The following is a 20,263-nucleotide window of genomic DNA, read 5'->3' on the forward strand; positions in this document are numbered from 1 at the left end:
CCTTAAGGAGTTTACATTTTACTGGGGAGAGGGAAGAATACCATGAACACAGAAAAATAAATCTAAAATGCATACAGAGTAAATCTGAAATTAATTATTCTCTCTGGGCTTTGGTCTCTTCATCCGTAAAATGAATTGAAGATTTCTTTTGATGTCTATTTTGGCTCTAAATCTATGATTCTATAATCCTAATATTGGTAGGGGGGGTGCAAAAACTTTTGGAAGAAATCATAAAGTCTCTTGTCAAAGGTGGAACTTATGTCAAACCTTGAAGGCAACTAGGAATTATAAAAATTTGAAGTCAGAGTGGGCATTTTTGACAAGGAGGACAGCCTGTGCAAAGGTGTATAGGTGGTTGATGGGATTTAATATATAGGGGATATTGAATAGGAAGTTTTAGTAAAAATCTAAGGGTATAAAGAGAAATAATATGAAATAATATTAGGAAAAGATAGTTTGGAACCAATCTTTGAAAGGCATTGAATGCCAAACAGGGGAGCTTGTATTTTTTCTTAGAAGCAAAGGAAGCCCCAGAATTACCTATGACATCCCCTTCCCCAGCAAAAATGGTTAAGAACTCCTAGCATAGAGGATAGTTAAAAGCCTGGAGGAAGGGAGACCTATTAAGAAAGCTATTATAGCAAGTGAGCTCTCGAACTCAAAACACATCACTCCAAAAACCCTCCAAATAATGATATAGGACAATTCCTGGAGCAGCAAAATCCACAGAAGGATGTGCTGAGATCATTTTCCAACCAAGGATGACTTGGAAGGTCTAAAGGAGGGAGCTGCTGTGCTGAGAAAGGAGTGGAGCCCAACCCCAACAGTCACATTGATACACATCCAGTCCTAAGAAGGCCTCACCAGAGAAAGAGACCCCCCCAGAGCCTCTGAATCAGCTGGAGAGAAGTAGACAGGTATAAGAAATTATGTGGCAGTAGAAATTGTCCTTGACTCTGGCAAGTGTCTGAATCCTCTATTTTTATTTTTTTTCTTGGCTAACTAGATAATACTACTCAGGATTATAACTATCTCTGTAATTCTATCTATGAAGAAATCATGTTCTTACTAACTGTGTGACCCAGGGCAAGTTACTTAACTGTCATTGTCCCAGAAAAAAAAAAAAGAAAGAAATCCTGTACCATTTAAAATATTCACGAGAGACACCTTGTTGGAGGAATGTCTTTAAAGATACATTTTACTCTACCAAGTCAACTCCTTTAAAAAAATAATCAACCAGTAATAAACATTAGGGTATGTATTACCTTCACTTTTCAGTCAATTGAATAACAATAAAGATATGATCTGTTGTGGAAAATAATCCCCAAAGCCTACCTATTAATTTCACCACATTCCCTAAAACATTAATAGAGATATTTAGCAAGGTTGGTGTTTAATAGGTTAGAAATTGGTGTAAGGCACCTTTGACTTTTACCTTTTAACAGTATATCTGTCACCTGCCAACTATTCTGGTTCCTATACACAGATTTCTGACCTGTCATACATGATCTTTAATTGAGTACTCATATTTCCATTTAACATATATATTTCTCCAACATGATGATATATGCATATTTTCTATCTAATGATGCTCCAGTTATTGATATCAAGTGTATCAACATCTATAAACTAGGAGATTATTGTAAAGAAGCGTGCGAGAATTGGCTCGTGATAAGACCAAAAAAAAGTATTAGATAACCAAGAATTGCTGGAAAACACTTGAATTAAAAAAAAAATAGGAAGAGGGAGAGAGCAATTTGGGGAGAAAAGATCATGAAATTTAGGAAATTTCTAAGCATAGGGATTAATTAGGAAGAATAGAGAAAAACCCATTAGCATCTTCTACATGGGTGATGCCATTTCAGATAGCCTACCTTTCTCCAAACCCCTATTACATAATTAATTAGCAACATGTGTCAAAGACTGCTTAGAAGAATGATTTTGATCTGAATCTGTCTTGTGTAGACAATTCCCTTGGAGTGGATTATGGGATTATACAAGTCAGAGTAATCAGGCAGTACTGGACACAAAAGAGAATCATATGAACTAGATTAGGTGTAGGATAGGTGCAATTTGTGTGAAGAAAATAAAGCAACAATGTGAAGTAATGATAGTTTTTGATCTTTATTTTTCAAATCATTTTAGGAAAAAAATATAAGGTGGATAATGCTATCTCTTTTATTGATGTCTTTTTTTTTTACTATGTTACATTCATTTCCTAATACAGCCCTCTTTTCTACCCTCTCCATTAAGTCTCTTGCAACAAAAAATAATCAAGCAATAGGAAAAAGTATTAGCAAAATCAACCAAAAGATTCATCAAGTAGTGTAAAGAATTAATTGTTATTTGAGGATTTTATGCCTCTGTACACACTGGCCTGGGGCTCCGCAAACTGCACGGAACTCCACCCACTGGTTGTTGCCCTTGCCAGGGCTCTGGCACCTCACCTCATCACCACTCACCAATGCCTACAAGGGCCTAGAAAAATTATAATGATTGGAAGCCTATTGAGGGCAGTCCTGTGACTGTCAGAGCAGCCATCCCATTGGCTGGGGCTGTGTTGGGAGTTTCTAGGTTTGAGGGAGGAGAATTGGGCTTTCTAAGTGGAAGCTGGGAGACAGGCATTCTGCTGCATATTTTCAGCTGATTCCTGGGCAGTGGTATTTTTTCAGGTATTATAATTTCCCTTTCCTCATTTTATTTCCTTTCCCTTGATTCTACTGATCCTGTGTGTGTGTGTGTGTGTGTGTGTGTGTGTGTGTTTAAGTTCGTTCTTCTTAAAATAAATCCTGTTCTGTTTTGAGGGAGGCTGCCGGTCTCCTTCCTTGCCCCAATATTGCGGCGAGCCGCTTAGCACTCCCCAATTAAAAATTGGTCCCCACAGTAGTATGTGCCTAAGGGAAGGAATTTCCCTCTTACCTCAGTTTTATTTATTCCCAGGAGATGAGTAATGTAATTAGAAAGTATAAAGTGTAGGTGTTAAGGAATTTTCTAGCATTCTTACAACAAATGGTGAATATCTAACTAATTTGAAAGTATTATGCTATTGCATATGGCATCACACAAGAAACATCTTGTGAATGGTTTAGATAGTCTTAGTCATGTGTTTTTTGGGACAGTATATAAAGGAAACAAACTTCAAAAGCACATTGTAGCACTGGAGGGCAGTGAAGGAGGGAAGGAGTGGACTTTTATTTTTTCTCTTCCAGCCATCAACCATATGATCAGACTTATTGGAACAATAGGAGGAAGTGTATCCAACAGGAACAAAGACACATGTCAAAAATAGGGCCAGATAAAGGAAGATAGTGACTAGAAGGTGTGCTACCCGTGAATTATTAGACACCCATAGTCTCCTACCTCTGTAGTGGAGGGATGGAATTTCATTTTTTCAACTGTTTCCAGGTCAGTCTTGGTCATTATAATCATTCAATTATTTCTTTTGTACTTATTTTTTATACCCTTCCACCTATCTCTATCACAAATACCTTGAATTTACTTATGTTTTTTTTCTTTTTTTTCTTATTTATCGATCTGTTCCTCTCTATTACCTCCTATTCCTAAACTCTTAGTTTATATTACATTTCTTGTGTTGTTGTTCAGGCATTTTATAGTCTTGTCTAAATCTTTATGACTGCATTTGGGATTTTCTTGGTACAGAGGGGTTTGCAATTCCCTTCTCCAGATCATTTTATACATGAGGAAACTGAGGCAAACATTTAAGTGACTTGCCCACGGTCCCACAACTAGTTCTTGTTTGAGGGCCCACCACTCTATCCACAGGGCTACCTACCTGACAATTTCTTTGTGACACTCTTTTCCAAAAAATCTTCCTTTACTTTGTCCTTTTCCTTTTTCTCCCTTCTTTAAATTTTATTCGTTATCTCACAGGTTATATCATTACTTGCTCCTTTTTAATTCACTCTGTGTCCCTCATGAATATGTAATTTCTAGAGAATCAAATCTCAATTCCTTTCTCAAATGAGAAAATATGCGGAAATATTTATAAAGCACTTAGCACTGTGCCTGGCACATGTTAAATATTTAATAAATACTCATTCCTTTCTGTTCCTTTTGCACCTTTCTCTGTTACTATATTTGTAATACCTCTTAATACCTTATTTTTTCTGCTGTTTCACACTTAGAACTGTCCATTCATGAAGGAAGAAATGCTGAATTGAAACACTGTTATGTAGTGTCACATTGTATCTTGAATTATGAAGACTAGTCTTACTCCTTGCCTTTACAAGAATTATTCAACACTGCTAAGGATAGGTTATCCAATCTTTGTTTCTGTGTCTCTCTGTTGAATCATATGTTCCCTCTCCTGGTATGAATGGAATCTTGTGATTTGCAACCATTTTCCAATGAAGATAATCTCCTAATGTGCAAATTGCCCCCATAAGTCAAACCCACTTCGAAAATTGTATCTCTTACACACAGGGGATCATGGGATTTGTTCCTCAGGAATTTAATTCAGCTCTTCCTCTTTCTTGTCTTATTCTTTAAGTTTGTCTTAAATCTTATGATTCTGTGGATCTTTGTGGATCTTAGTTTTCTCATTTATATAAACAACAGGTTGACACAAGACATTAATAGCCTCTTCCAGTTATAAAATTCTAATTCTGTTTCTACTCCCAATTCTAAACACTGGTTCCTTAATCCTTCCCTCCTTTCTTTATTTATGTATAATGTTTCATAAAACTCTAGGGGAATACTGTTCCTGAACAACCAAATTCCCATATAAAATTAATTTATGTTTCATAAGAGGGGGAAAGACTGCCTATTTTTAAAATATATGTTTGTATTTTCCTTTAAAGAATGTAGGTTTTTATATACACAAGCCATTTTTATAACCTACTAAAATTTTCATATATAAATGGATTTTGCATTTAGAAAAGAATATAGCGATCTTGGAAACCAGTATAGGTTCATAAAGAACCCATAAAGAATGCCAGATTTGCACCATTTCCTTGTTTTTCAAGCTTTTTAAACTGGTATTTCAAGAACATTCTGTAGACAGAACATTCCTGGATGTCAGCAAGTTATTGACAATGTTCTTTGATGTATTTGTTGACAAAATGGAGAGATATGGACTAGGAAATAGTAAAATTAAGTGTATTTGTGTTTGAATGACCAGATCAAAAGGATAATTAATGAATTGGTGTCAGACTATAGGGTGGTCCTAGTGGGATGGCATCATATTCTGTTTTGGGCATTTTTTTGTTCAACATGCCATTTGGATGGCATACTTATAAAATTTAGGAATGACATGGAACTGTAGGTAATAGAGACTTTATTAAATGATAGAAACAGCATATAAAAATATCTCAACAGATTATCTATTGGTTGAATTTAATAGATAGTCTAATAAAGATCTAATTAGATGGGGCAGGTTGGTGGTGCAGTGGATAAAGCACCAGCCCTGGATTCAGGAATACCTGAGTTCAAATCTGACCTCAGACACTTGACACTTACTGGCAGTGTGACCCTGGGCAAGTCACTTAACCCTCATTGCCCCACCTAATAATATATAATTAGATGAAGATCTAATAATATAAATATAACATCTCTTGAAAATTCAGAAATCCAGTTAAGCAAGTATTTAATGGGGCAATATGACTAGGAAATACTTCATGTGAAGAAAGATCTAGGGGTATGAGTGGACTGAAAGTTTGATTTGAGTCAACACAGTGACATGGTGAACAAAAAAGCCAACATGATCTTAATCTCAATTAAGAGACATAGGAAGTGAGTAACATAGATTGGTCATAATACAAGTGGCATAATATTTTCAGTTACAGGAACCACGTTTTAGAAAGATGTTGACAAACTGGAACATACACAGAGAATGGCTAGCAGAATGGTTAGGGGATTCCAAACCATGCCCTTCAAGGATTATTTCAAGAAACTAGGAAAGTATAAGTTTGAGAAGAAAAGGCTTAGAGTATTCACAATATCAGTTATTTAAAGGGTTGTTATGTGGAAGAAGGATTAAATGTGTCAGAGAACAATAGAAAGCAATGGGAAGAAGTTGGATGAGAAGTAGACCTTGATTGCAAGTGATAGAGTAGATAAAGTCAACCATAATTGAAATCAGGAAAATCTGAGTTTAAGTCATGTGTGTGTGTGTGTGTGTGTGTATGTCTGTGTATATACACATATATACATATATAGATATAATAGATATATTTATCTGTCTCAATATATCTATAGCCTACATGACCATGAGCAAGTTGCTTAAGCTTTCAACACTCAAGTCAACTTCATCAGATTTCTAAATTATAGAACAGTTACTGATCTGTATCAGTGGAAGGGATTCCCATAATGGGAATTCTCTCTACTGATATATTCACAAGAATGACCAAAAAGAAGTGCTGATAAGTCCCAAAAGTAGAATAAAGTATTGCTTTCCTGAGCCCCACAGATTTTTCAGAATAAGCTGTTTGACTGCTTCTCATGTAGATGGATTGAGTTATTGAAAAACCCACAGAATATGGGGTCAGATCTTCACATTGGAATTATCGATACTATTTGTAGGACTTTGGAAGGAGAGCTACATTTCTCTGAGACTCAGTTTCCTAATTTACATAAGGAAAAGATTGGGTGAGATAATGTCATAAAACCCCTTCTCTATCTAAATCTCTGAGATTCTGATTGAGGCATGTATTGAATCTTTCTTCTTTTGAAACAGAAATGCAGGCCAAATTTTAAAATCTTGAATATTAAAAAAATCAAATGTTAATAGTTGACATTAAATTATTAAATTATATGAGTATAAATGAAGAATATTCCATCATTAAACTTCCTGGATTTTCAAGTTTAACTCTAAAATAAGTATCTTAACATTGCTCTTAAATAAATTTTATAACTTTCCCTGTATACATAAGTATGTGTGCTGGGTTTAGAGGTGGAGAGGAGAGAGCAATAAATTCAGGTTTAAGAGCTGCAAAAGGTTTTTTGCAGTCTTTGGGGGGTTATTATTTTGTGAAAATAGTAATGGCAGTGCTGGTAAATGCATGAAGTGCACATACTAGGTCCTTGATATCCTAACTCCCAATCTAGGGTTGAACTGTTAAGGAAAAAATAAGTGTGTGTGCACACATCAACAGACACTTATAGGTGTACAAACACACAGATACATATTTTTGTCATGCAGATATTCAATAGAATATGCAGTGAATTTATAAGTTAAAATCTTTCCCCATAAGGTTTTATTTAAAGAGTCAATGCAATACTACTACATGAGCATTCGTTACGTTTTCTGCTGTTTCATGCTCTGAGGGGTCTAAGGTTAAATTAGCCAATTAGTTGAATGACCACAATAGCACAATAGTTAATGTTTACACATTCCTGAGCATAACATGTCAAAGGAGCAAATAACATCTAGTCTGACAGTTCAAAGTTTAGAAATGTTCAAACTAAACAATCAAAGCACATTATAATAGTGGTGTATGAAAAGTCATTTAAAAAAGATTTAGAATACCGTTTAAAGTGCTAGTTAGTAGAAATATTAAGAGGATAACAATTTTCAGTAAAGCATTACTTGCATTAGCTTCTTATGATCACTTAGCCTCACATAGCTACATTGTCTGGACATTTTAGCACTATGCTCAGATAATACTAACAGAAATAAGACTGATACTGTTGCTACAACCTAATGTCACTAGATAAATGTAAACACAAATAGCAGTTTAAAAAAATTATCTTGCTACTTAGAAAAAGAGACACTCCCTTTTAGGCAACTGTTACTGAAAATGAAAGAGGAAGGTTTTTGTCCCATGCTTACACATTTTCGTCTAAAAATAAAGTTAGTTTGAAACAGGCATAAAGCAAATAGAACTGAAAGTATGAAGCTTATTTTAAAGGTTGTTCACCTCATTATCTGATCTTAAAAGCTACCAAGCTGTATCCATCTATATATGGACATATTCAATGACATTTTAAGAGTATTAACTTCAGGGTATTTTCAATGTTTGTTCTTTTTAAAATTCACTGAACTTTTTCAGTGGCTGCAGAAGTCTCAGGTAAAACTACTCCCATTATGTGGGTGATTCCTTTTGAAGCCCTTATATTTGGTTCCACATTTTAGACAATATTATGTTATGAGAACACAGAGTAGGCTACAAGATGTGTACCACACATGATTCCAGGAACATGTTAAGAAATATAAATTTTAGGTTGTTCTGCAAAGCAATTGTGTATATATTTTCATCTAGTATCTGTATGAATGTGAGAATTTTCAGTTTGTGTGTGTATATGTATGTGTATATTTGTGTGTATGTGTGTTACAGCTAGGTGTTGTGAGGTAATTCTCACCTGATCAGGCTTCTGGTGTGTTCCACAGCTTCAAGTAACAAGAGTAAACACTGGACCTTCTGCCAGAGTGAACACTGAGGCTCAGGGAGAACTTCTACAGCAAGTTCCTCATGATTCTACTCTTTATGGGGATTTTTCTCTTGCCTTAGCTCCTCCTCTCTTGCCTGATTCTAAATATGAACAATGACACTGTCCCTTGTATCAGTGCCAAAAGTCAAGTCAAATGCTTCCCCTAGTTGTGCTGTCAGCTTTCTGTTTCATAATTTCACTGAGTTCAGGCCAATTCAGGTCTCCCTCAGGATGACTTTCCCTGAGCAGTAGAACCATGGGTATACTGGACCCAGCTCTAACTCCCTGGGAGAGTCTCATGGCTAAATTTCTAGTATAAGCATTTATACCTTAAAAATCAACAATTACTACAAATCAGAGCTTAATTTATTATTCTGATTATTTAGAATCTGGCCTTAAATTAGGAAGGTATTAATAATGCAGATTCAACTTAAAAGTATGTGTATTCATTCCTTTCCTCTCCCCAGCTGGGTGGTTAGACATTTAGTAGCACATCCCTGTGTTGCTCTATCCACATTGTTTGAGCTCTGCAGTGGATCAGGAGACGACTCAGACAATGAAGTTATCACTAGATTGGTGGTCTGGTGACTGAAGGCTAATAATAATAAATTTCTATATGTAGCACTTTAAGATGTGACCATTGTCTCATTTGAACCTCCTAACACCCTTGATTTAGAACTTTCAAGGCTTCTAGTTCCAGCTACTAACTGTATTTTTTTAATCAGCTTCTCTGTGTACAATTCTGGGGTCAGAGGCAATCATGGAGGGAGACCATAGCTTTCAGCTAGAACTTCAGAGAATTTAGCTGGACGCATATTGAGGAGCCAAACTAAAGTCAGAATCTGCTTGAGGGGAGCTGAATTTAAGTGATTAAAGTGATCAAGGCAATACAACTTCCGAGTTTTCTATGAACTCTATTTGTTTTCTTTGACCAGTAAATAAACCTAGACCTTCTTTGAATTTTGTGAAACGTGCTTTTAGGGGAAGTTAGTAACAGCACAATGAGTGGCATCCAGTGGTAAAGTTCTGAAATTGTCGTAGTTGTGGACTACAAGCCCAAGAAGTGAAAAATCCCTTAAAATGTAAGTGGGCCTTTCTTGTCATGTGAAAGCCTCACTTGCAAGGGTTTATATGTCCGCTGTTCTCAAACTAAATTGCAGTGCTTGCCATTGCCTAGAAAACATTCCTTGTTCTTTCCTGTCTCAGTATCTAGGCTTATATTTTCTCTTCCTAGAATGTCTTCCCCGGATGATGATTGGGATCTTGTTGCTAGTTCTGTATTCTCTGTTTAATACCTCTAAGTTTTGTCATTTCAAAGACAAACCTCTTTTGCAGGAAACTTCATGGTTTAGGTTTCAGTTCCTCTGGGTTTATAGCTGTATTACTATAAGTATAGATGATAATAAAATTATAATTATTACTAGGTAGTTTTTGTCTAGCACTTTAAAGTTTGCAAAGCCCTTTACAAATATTATCTCATTTTATCCTTACAACTCTAGGAGGTAGGTGCTATAATGATCCTGTTTTACAGTTGAGGAAACAGAGGTAGACAGAAATTAAATGACTTGCCCATTTCCTAAGTAGAAATCAAACTTCCTACTGTGATGTTCTGTGATGGCATTCACAAAGGCAGGGTGGTCTGGAGTGAAAGAAGAATTGTAGGTAGCTGTTAGAGTGCTTTAATGTCAGCTTGCCAAAATGACAGATTGTATGCCTGTTTGTGTCAGGAAAAAAAGAAATGGAAAATAGAAGAATCTGATTTTTCTCTCTTTATTCTGTCTGTCACCTGTTAGGAGGGTAAAATTGGCTTTCTAAAAGTTCAGGGGGTAAGGAGTAATCTTTAAATAAGGAAACTGCTTTGAATTGCTGGCCTATGAAGAAGAAAAATTAGTAATTACCACTAAGACAGTGCTTTCAACTGGCTATAAATGATGCATATAGCATAAAACAGGGAGATAGGGAAGAAATGAATTCAGTCTGCTTCAGACATTGTGTGACACTAGGTAAGTTACAAACTCTGTTCCAAAGTTTCCTTATTTGTCAAGTGGGGATAATAGTAGTACCTACTTCACGGGATTGCTGGGGAAATTAAATGAGTTAATACATAGAGCACTTTGTAAGCCTTGAAGCTCCGTATAAATGTTGTTGTGATTATTATTATTATTACAGTGTAGTATGGTGAGTGCTGGAGTTGGAATCAGCAAACTGGGGGTTCAAGTGTTCAAATATCAATTCAGAGTCTTACTACTTGTGTATACATGGGCAAGATACCTTACTATTTTTCTTTTCTTTTTAATTTATGGAATAAATTGCATAATAAAAAGGATGATTGTATATGAAACTGCAAATCTACTATGTACAACTTGCTATTCCTTTCAAATATATAATAAAATTATCATGCATGTTTCTTTCTTTTCTTTTTTTCTTTTTTTTCCCTTTCCTCTACCCAAAACAGAAATGGCTACCATTAGACACAAATACATATAGGTGTGTTGTGTTATTTAAAATATTGTGGGACTAGGCAGGGATACCTTACTTTTCTAAGCCTCAATTCCCTCATCTGTAAAATCAGGGGATTTCATGGACTATATAACCTGTAAGTTCCTCTGGAGGAAAAGAAAGGCCTTCTATCTTTTCTCTTTTAGAAATTAGTAATTTTGTCTTAGAAACTGTCCTACATTTCAGTAAAAGTGAAGAGTCACATTTTTCTTGGTTTTAGTCTCCTTAACCACACCCTTTTATGTCCTTGCTTCTAGACGGATAAACAACAACAACAACCACAACAACCACAACCAACACCACAACCACAACCACAACAAACAACAACAAACACCCAAACCAAAAAAGCCAGTCCTATTTCTTCCTAATAATGATAAGTTCTACATCAGGATTGACACTAATAGCCATAGTTCCAAGAGGGATATATAAAAATCTTTAGGGGATGTGGAGAGGCTGGCTCTTTTAAAAGGGCCTCCTCATGGTCAAGTGCACATGTGCCTGTGTCTTCTCCATTACTTGAATATAATTTCTACTGCCCTACTTAGGAGGAAGATATATTCTTTTTTACAAGACAGTACCTAACACCTATTGTTCTCTGATCCTATGAATCTAGATGTGCAAGTTTAACTATTTTGGTTTAACACTGGAGTTGATTCACTGATAAAACCTCCACTTAAAATCTTCAGATGCTTGCTTTTTTTTTTTTTTTCGTGGAGATGAACTTGGGTTTTGGAAGGTTACATGAGCAATGTCAGTTTTAGTCTGACAGCAGACTGAACCCACCAAGCTAAATGCAGAGACGTTCTTTTTTGAATAGTTGACCACCAGGTGTTTTTTTTTAAACTACACAGGAAAGGGGAACTAGGTGGCACAGCAGATAGAGCACTGGCCCTGGAGCCAGGAGGACCTGAGTTCAAATCCAGCCTCAGACACTTACTAGATGTGTGACCCTGGGCAAGTTACTTAACCCCAATTGCCTCACAAAAAAGCAAACAAACCAACCAAAAAAACAAACAAACCAAAAACACTAACTACACAGGAATACCCATTGTGACCAAGTCAGTGGTGGGGTGCACCCACCCTAGTGAAATTGTGGTTCCTTGAAACATGAGAAATTATTTTTATAATGGATAGCATTTATTGCAATCCAATTAATATTGGAGTAGAATTTTTTCTCATAGCTGTAACTAGTATCCTTGGGATTATATGACAGAACAAGGGAGGATGCTAATTCATTATCATTATTATCAGGACACTCTTTAAAATAAAAATGGGAAGTGCATGCAATGACTAAACATTATAAAAATTCATTAGTTTATAAATAAAAAAGCCAAATGTTTTATTAAGCACCTGCTATATGTCAGGTACTATACTAGGTGCTAGGAGTACAAAGACAAAGATGAAGCTGCTCCTGACCTTCAAGAGCTTACATTCCATTTTGTTGATATTACATATTCAAATCGAAGTAAATATAAGATATGTATAAAATACATAAAAATGTGTTTGGTGGGACCTATAATGGTGGGAAAGGAGATAATTTGATCACAAAGCAATTGGTTAAGAAGTATGAGATCTATATCCAGCTTAGCATAAAAACAATGTATTTACATAGACATATACTACATCCTCATATGTTTCCCTAAGTACACAATATATCTGTATGAATAACACATTTGTATATAGGTATGTAGCTTCAAGGAACCTTAGAGATTTTTATTTCATGTGTTGCCATACCTACCCATCTCCTCCCCCCCCCCCCCAATAATTCGTTACCAGGTGGCCTGGTGATTTTCATTTCCATAGTTAGCTAGGATAGGACTTGGAAAACAGATTCATCTTGATACCAAAGCCATACTCAAACCCTTTTCAGCATATCAGATTCTTTTAGAGATTTTGCTCTTCTACCATAGCTTTCAAGAATACAATGCCACCCCCATGCCACAATGAGACAGAGTAGAAGAAATGTATGATTTTAAGGATGAGGAAACTGAACCCTTAAGAACTAAAATGACTTAACCAAGGTCACAAAATTTGCTTGTAATAACCAGAATTTAAAACTGGGCCTTCTGACTCCCAGGCCAGTGCTCACAGAATAATATGATTTTAGATTTAGAGCTGGAGGGGACCTTAGTGATCATTTAATCCAAAAGTTATCCCTGGAATTACAAAGGTAATCATTTACATTAAAATATAGCACATGTGTAATTGTTTTTATTTCCTATATCACACAGTCTAAGTAAGTATTGAGGGTATCTTTGCTAAAAATGTAAAGAGGAATGAGGCAAAGGCTTCATTTTTCTATAGCATGCCACATCTTTGCTGTCACACGATTGAATGATGTAAAGAATAAAACTAGTGTCTACTTTGTTTATGCTTTGGTTATTTATAGAAAACAAAATGCAACCTTAAATACTCTTCTCCAATAATCTTTCATGCATATGTTATACAAGATCTCTAGGCACATGCAAACAGAAATAATGATTTTTGGTGATTATTTAATGTCATAACCAGGAAGATACAAGTTCTTCAAAATTCTTTACCACCGACATGGAGGATGTTCTATAAAAGGACTAAATAGAAGAGGGATATATGGTGAGATCCTTCAGATAGCCCTCTTTAGAGGTAATACTATGTTGATTAGTACAAGCCTCAGAATGTTATAGGGATTGCTCTGTGAAAGCCATGATTAATCATAACAGTTCAACTTGACAGTCCATACCAAATGTGAGATTTAAAATTGGATATATGAAAAACAAACTAGCAAACCAAAAACAAACAACCACCCAAAAAAGGATGGAAAAACAAACAAACAAAAACAGAAAAAACTTGCCTTTTGTCCAAACTAGGAATACAGTTGGATGAGCAATCAATTTAATTTGTGTATTCGTGTGTATACATGCACATGTGTAAATAAATAAAAAGGCATTTCAGACAGGTGTTATAGGTAGATGGACAATGAACTGGACTGAGAATTTTAATAAAAAGTAGGTTGTATTGTGTTTGGGAAACATGCTTTTGAATAAGACCCTGAAAATTAATAAATAAAAAAATATTGTGACTTTATATTCTATAACAATCAGTCATAAAGAACACAAATGACCTAAACTTTTAAGTTAGGAACAATCTGAATTAATGAGGTTTTAAGTTTTAATGGTTTGAAACAGCACTGTCTTTTTTGTTTGTTTTTTTGCAAGGCAATGGGGGTTAAGTGACTTGCCCAGGGTCACACAGCTAGTGAGTGTCAACTGTCTGCAATCAGATTTGAACTCAGGTCCTCCTGAATCCAGAACCAGTGCTTTATCTACTGCACTACCTAGCTGCCCCCAGCACGGTCTTTTTTGTTTTTTTTTTTTTTTTGGTGAGGCAATTGGGGTTAAGTGACTTGCACAAGGTCACACAGCCAGTAAGTGTTAAGTGTCTGAGGCCGGATTTGAACTCAGGTACTCTTGAATCCAGGGCCGGTGCTCGATAGAACACTATACCACCTAGTTGCCCCAGCATTGTCTTTTTTGATAAACACTTTTATTTAAAATTTTGAGTTCCAAATTTTATCCCTCCTTCCTCTCCCTTGTCCCTGAGGCAGTAAGCAGATATAATTTATACATATGCAATTATGTAACAATTACCATATTAGTCATTTTATACAGGAAAACTCAAAAAGAAAAAAAAGTAAAAAATAGCATGCTTCAGTCTGTATTCAATAAATATCAGTTTGTTCTTTGGAAATGGATAGTATGCTTCATCATTTGTCCTTTGGAATTGTCTTGGATCATTGTATTGCTGACAATAGTTAAGTTCATTCACAATTCTAGTACTAAGACTTTTGTAACATGCTATATGTACCAAGCACTATAGACTCAAAAATTCCAGCTATGCCTCTAAATGGTCATATAACTTTGGGATAGTAAACTCATCTGGTCCTCCGTTCTTATTATATGAGGAGGCCGAACTAGATGATCTCTGAGTCCCCTTTCAGCTTCAATTGGTTGTTCTAAAATAAAATGGCAATGGAAAATGCATGGTTGTATTTAAAGAGAATAGCTGATTAAGAAAAATATAGAATAGATTTCTGTTAATTAAAAATAAACACTTAACAAAAATATGACATTTATTAGCCACAAAAATCTTGTTAAACACAATAGATAGCACAGTGGTACTACCTTGTCGGGGCAGCTAGGTGATGCAGTGGATGCAGCACTGACCCTGAAGTAATTTATTTATTTTTATACACACACATATACACTCATACAAATATTAATATCTATATATTTATATACATCCATACACATATATCCACTATAGATACATGCATAAACATGCATGACCTTACACATCCCTCCCTTACTTAAATCTAATTCAGTGCAAGTCATGACATCACCCCTGATGGCATGGTCCTCTTTCATATCAAAGGACAAACAACAACAACCTTGTAAATGGTAAAGCAAAATCTTCATTTAACAGTTGCATGTACCAGTAGTTGTAGAGATTCTTTAGTGTTATTTCACTTAATTGTTTTCAAGCAGTATGCTTTTTACATTTTTTTGCTTTGTTAAATCAAAATGTATCAATAAAAATCAGATTAATTAAATAAAAGAAAAAAAAGGAAACCGAGCAAACACTTTGGGAGGCTCTCAACCTAGTATAATGAAATGTGCCATTAAACTCTACCAATGAGAACTATAGGAGCAGTTTCTAAACTCTAGTGCAACTTAGGCAATTCTTACCTCTACTATCCACTACTGTCTTTTGTGTTATAAAATGCTGCTGTTGACAATGAGGCCTCAATAAGCCTTGGATGTGCATTAAAACACTGTCTGAGAACCAGCTTTTTCAATATGTGATACAACACATAAAAACTAAGTTTTTGGAAGTATTTACTTTTTGCATTGCTATTATTCATAGTTATTAGGCTAACAGTTAACTTAAAGAAATTAAAAAAAAAAAGATGTCCTCCTTCCTCAGTCTTGATTGCTGGTGCCAGGTTGGTTCCTAGAATTCTACATGCAACCATTTGCAGTCTACAAAGTAGCAGAGTCCAAAATTAATTGAGACTGTGAGCTTGAACTTGCCAAAGCTACCACATCTGGCTTATTGAACAGATACACCACTATCTCTTCTAAGTCCTTTTTTAATAACATTAAAGGGAAAGACATAGTTAAGGGACTTGGTATGTAAACAGACAGCCTATGTTGCTCATTGTATTATAAGGATAATTTCAGCTACTCATCAATTTGGAGGTCCCTGGACCTTAATATACTCTGGACATAAACTAGATGATGAATATTTATTTGATTGGTTGACTTGTTTCAGACCCAGCATTATTCTCCAAAAGAGCCACAAGTCAATCTGCCCATCTAGGAAACAAACAATAGGTTCTCACTTGCAATTATTTTTCTCTATTCTCATTTTTCTTGATGAATTCAGATGGAAATAGACATAGAATAAGTTGCTATCTTACTATTGTTCCTTTATACCCATCAAACTTGCCTGAGCTCTCTCTAAAACTGTTGGTATTTGATTACAGATTGAAGCATTTTTTTTTGCTTTCTTTTTCTTGAATTTTTTTTGGGGGGAATCTATGTTTTCTTTCACAACATGACTAATATGAAAATGTGTTTTGCATGACAACAGATTTGTTACCTTATCTAATTGCTGGCCTTCTTAATGGTGGGGTGGGAGGGAGAAAGGGAGAGAATTTGGAACTCACAATCTTTTTTAATATCTCTCTCAGTTTACTTTTCTTTTTTTTTAAACATTAACATATTTGCCATTTTGTACAAGCAAACCAAAAAACACCTTTAAATAATTCCAACAATTCCTGGAGCAGCAGAACTCCACAAAAGAATATAGAAGCTGCTACATCTTAAATTATCCTTAATGTGGCTCCATGATACTTGAATTGTTTCTGGCTGCTTGTAATATTTTCTCCTTGAAAATATTATTCTAGAATTTGGCTATAATATTCCTGGGAGTTTTCCTTTTGAGATTTCTTTTAGGAGGTGATTGCTGGATTTTTTTCAATTTCTATTTTACTCTGTTTCTAAAATATCAAGACAGATTTCCTTGATAATTCTCTAGGCTTTTCCAAGTATTACATCATATCATCTGCAAAGAGTGATAGTTTTGTTTCCTCATTACCTATTCTAATTCCTTTTATTTCTTTTTCTTCTCTTATTGCTATAGCTAACATTTCTAATACAACATTAAATAATAGAAGTCATAATGGGCATCCTTGCTTCATCCCTGATTGTATTGGGAAGGCTTCTAGCTTATCCCCATTATAGGTAATGCTTTCTGATAGCTTTAAATAAACAGTACTTATTATTTTAAGGTAAGCTTATTTTATTCCTATACTCTCTAGTGTTTTTAATAGGAATAGGTGCTGTATTTTGTCAAAGGCCTTTTCTGCATCTATTGAGATAATCATAAGGTTTCTGTTGCTTTTGTTATTGATATGGTCAATTATGCTGATTGTTTTCCTAATATTGAACTAGCCCTGCATTTCTGGTATAAATCTTACCTAGTCATAGTGTATGATTCTTGTGATATAATTTCTTTAATCTATTTGCTAGTATTTTATTTCAATTTTTGCATCAATATTCATTAGTGATATTGGTCTATAATTTTCTTGCTCTTTTTTGGATCTTTCTGGTTTGGGTATCAGCACCATATTTGTCTCCTAAAAGGAATTTGGTAGGACTCCACTTATTTTTTACAAATAATTTGCACGGTATTTGAAATAATTGTTTTTTAAATGTTTGGTAGAATTTAGTTGTGAATCTATCTGGTCCTGGGGATTTTTTCTTAGGAAGTTCATTGAGGGCTTGTTCAATTTCTTTTTCTAAAATCGAGTTATTTACATATTTTGTTTCTTCTGCTAATCTGGGTAATTTATATTTTTGTAGATATTTGTCCATTTCATATAGATTGTCAAATTTATTGATATATAGTGGAGCAAAATAGATCCTAATAATTATATTAATTAAAGGGGTGGTGAGTTCACTCCTTTTGTTTTTGATAACTAGTAATTTGCTTTTCTTCTTTCCTTTTTTTGATCAAATTAACCAAAGTTTTATCTATTTTATTGTTTTTTTTTCATAAAACCAGCTTCTAATTTTATTTATTAATTCAATGGTTTTCTTACTTTCAATTTTATTAATTTTTAGGATTTCTATTTTGGTGTTTAGTTGGGGATTTTTGATTTGTTCATTTTCTAGTTTTTTTTTTTTTAAATTGCATGCCCAAATCATTTATCTGCTTTTTCTCTATTTTATTGATGTAAGCAGTTAGGGATTTAACTTTTCCCCTCAGAACTGCTTTGGCTGCATCCCATAAATTTTGATATGTTGTTTCATTATTGTCATTTTCTTTAATGAAATCATCAATTGTTTCTATGATTTGTTCTTTGACCCACTTGTTTTTTAGGATCAGATTATTTAATTTCTGATTGGTTTTTAATCTCTTTTTTGATTTTTCATTATTGAATGCAATTCTTATTGCATTATTATCTGAAAAGGATGTGTTTACTATTTCTGCTTTACTGCATCTGGTTGTAAGGTTTTTATGCCCTAGTACATGGTCAATTTTCATGTAAGTCCCACGTACAACTGAGAAGAAGGTATACTCCTTTCCATTCCCATTCACCTTTCTCTAGAGATCTATCATATATAACTTTTCAGTAATTTTATTCATTTCCTTAACTTCCTTTTCTTTTTACTTTTTGGTTAGATTTATATAATTCTGAGAGGGGAAAATTAAGATTCCCCTACCAGGATAGTTTTATTATCTATTTCCTCCTGTAAGTCATTCAACTTCTCCTTCAAAAATTTAGATGCTATACTATTTGGTGCATATATGTTAAGTATTGATATGACTTCATTGACTATGATACCTTTCAGCAAGATAGAGTTTCCTTCTTTATCTCTTTTAACTAGATCTATTTTTGCTTTTGTTTTGTCTGAAATCATGATTGCTACCTCTGCTTTCTTTGCTTCAGCTGAAGCATAATAGATTCTGTTCCAGCCCCTTACATGTACCCTGTGTTTATATCTCTGCTTTAAATGTTTTTCTTGTAAACAACATATTGTAGGATTTTTTTTAATCCATTATTCTGTCTGCTTCTGTTTAATGAGTGAGTTCATCTCATTCACATTTATAGTTATAATGACTGTTTATTTCTCTCCATGCTATTTTTCACCTGTTTATCTCCTCCATTCTGACCCCCTACCCTCTCCCTTCTCACAAGTGTTTTACTCTTATCACTGCCTTCCCCAATATCCCCTCCCTTTTTTCAGTCTGCCTCCCTCCTTCTATCATCACCATCTCTTTTTAAACTTCCTTATAGGGTAAAATAGATTTCTGTATACAACTGATTGTGTTTATTAATCCCTCTTTGAGCCCACTTCGATGAGAGTAAAGTTAAATCTTTGCCCATGTTCCCTATCTTCCCCTCCATTATGATAGATCTTTTATGCTTCTTTGTGTGTGTGAGACAATTCACCCTATTCAATTTCTCCCCTCCGTCTTCCGTGCAATTTTTTTTTACCCTTTTATTTTGTTTTCTGGGTTGTGGTTCCATCAATGTCACCTTATGACCACACCTCCTGTCTACATATACTCCTAATTTTTATAGTAAAGTTGTTAAGACTTACAAATATTATCATCCCTTCAATATTGCCTTATGACTACATCCTCTTTACATATACTTCTGATTGCTCTAATAATTGCTCTCATAATATAGTTAAGATGTACAAATATTATCTTTTCATATAGAACTAGAAACAGGTTAACCTTATTAAATTTCTTACAGTTTTTCTTTCTTATTTCTTTTCTAGCTTTTTATGTTTCTCTTGAGTCTTGTATTTGGATGTCAAATTTTTAAATCAACTCTGGTCTTTTAATCGTAAATGCTTGAAAGTTCCCTATTTTGTTAAATTTCCATTTCCCCCCTGAAAGAATATATTCAGTGGGTTTTTTTTTTTTTTTTTTGCGGGGCAATTGGGGTTAAGTGACTTGCCCAGGGTCACACAGCTAGTAAGTGTCAAGTGTCTGAGGCCGGATTTGAACTCAGGTACTCCTGAATCCAGGGCCGGTGCTTTATCCACTGTGCCACCTAGGTGCCCTGAATATATTCAGTTTTGCTGGGTAGATAATTCTTGGTTATAAACCTAACTCTTTTGCCTTCCAGTATATTATATTCTTAGCCCTCCACTTCTTTAATGTAGAAGCTGCCAAATCCTGTGTAATTCCGACTCTAGCTCCATGGTATTTGAATTGTTTCTCTTTGGCTGCTTGCAAGACTTTCTCTTTGATCTGTGAGCTTTGAAATTTGGCTATAATGTTCCTGGGAGTTTTCATTTTGGATGTTGGAGCTTTG

The 20,263-nt window shown here is 34.7% G+C and overlaps 1 protein-coding gene across 3 annotated transcripts in view; it reads right to left on the bottom strand.

Moving 5' to 3' along the window:
- Positions 1–8,457, bottom strand: part of KYNU (kynureninase) — a 128,359-nt gene extending 119,902 nt beyond the window's left edge. For all 3 annotated transcript variants that reach the window (XM_043992948.1, XM_043992947.1, XM_043992949.1), the window contains exon 1: positions 8,320–8,457. The gene's annotated coding sequence lies outside the window, so the exon portion shown is untranslated. The remainder of the gene's footprint in view (positions 1–8,319) is intronic.
- Positions 8,458–20,263: the final 11,806 nt, after the last annotated feature.

The sequence above is a fragment of the Dromiciops gliroides genome, chromosome 3 (genome assembly GCF_019393635.1).
Source record: "Dromiciops gliroides isolate mDroGli1 chromosome 3, mDroGli1.pri, whole genome shotgun sequence".
Classification (NCBI taxonomy): domain Eukaryota; kingdom Metazoa; phylum Chordata; class Mammalia; order Microbiotheria; family Microbiotheriidae; genus Dromiciops; species Dromiciops gliroides.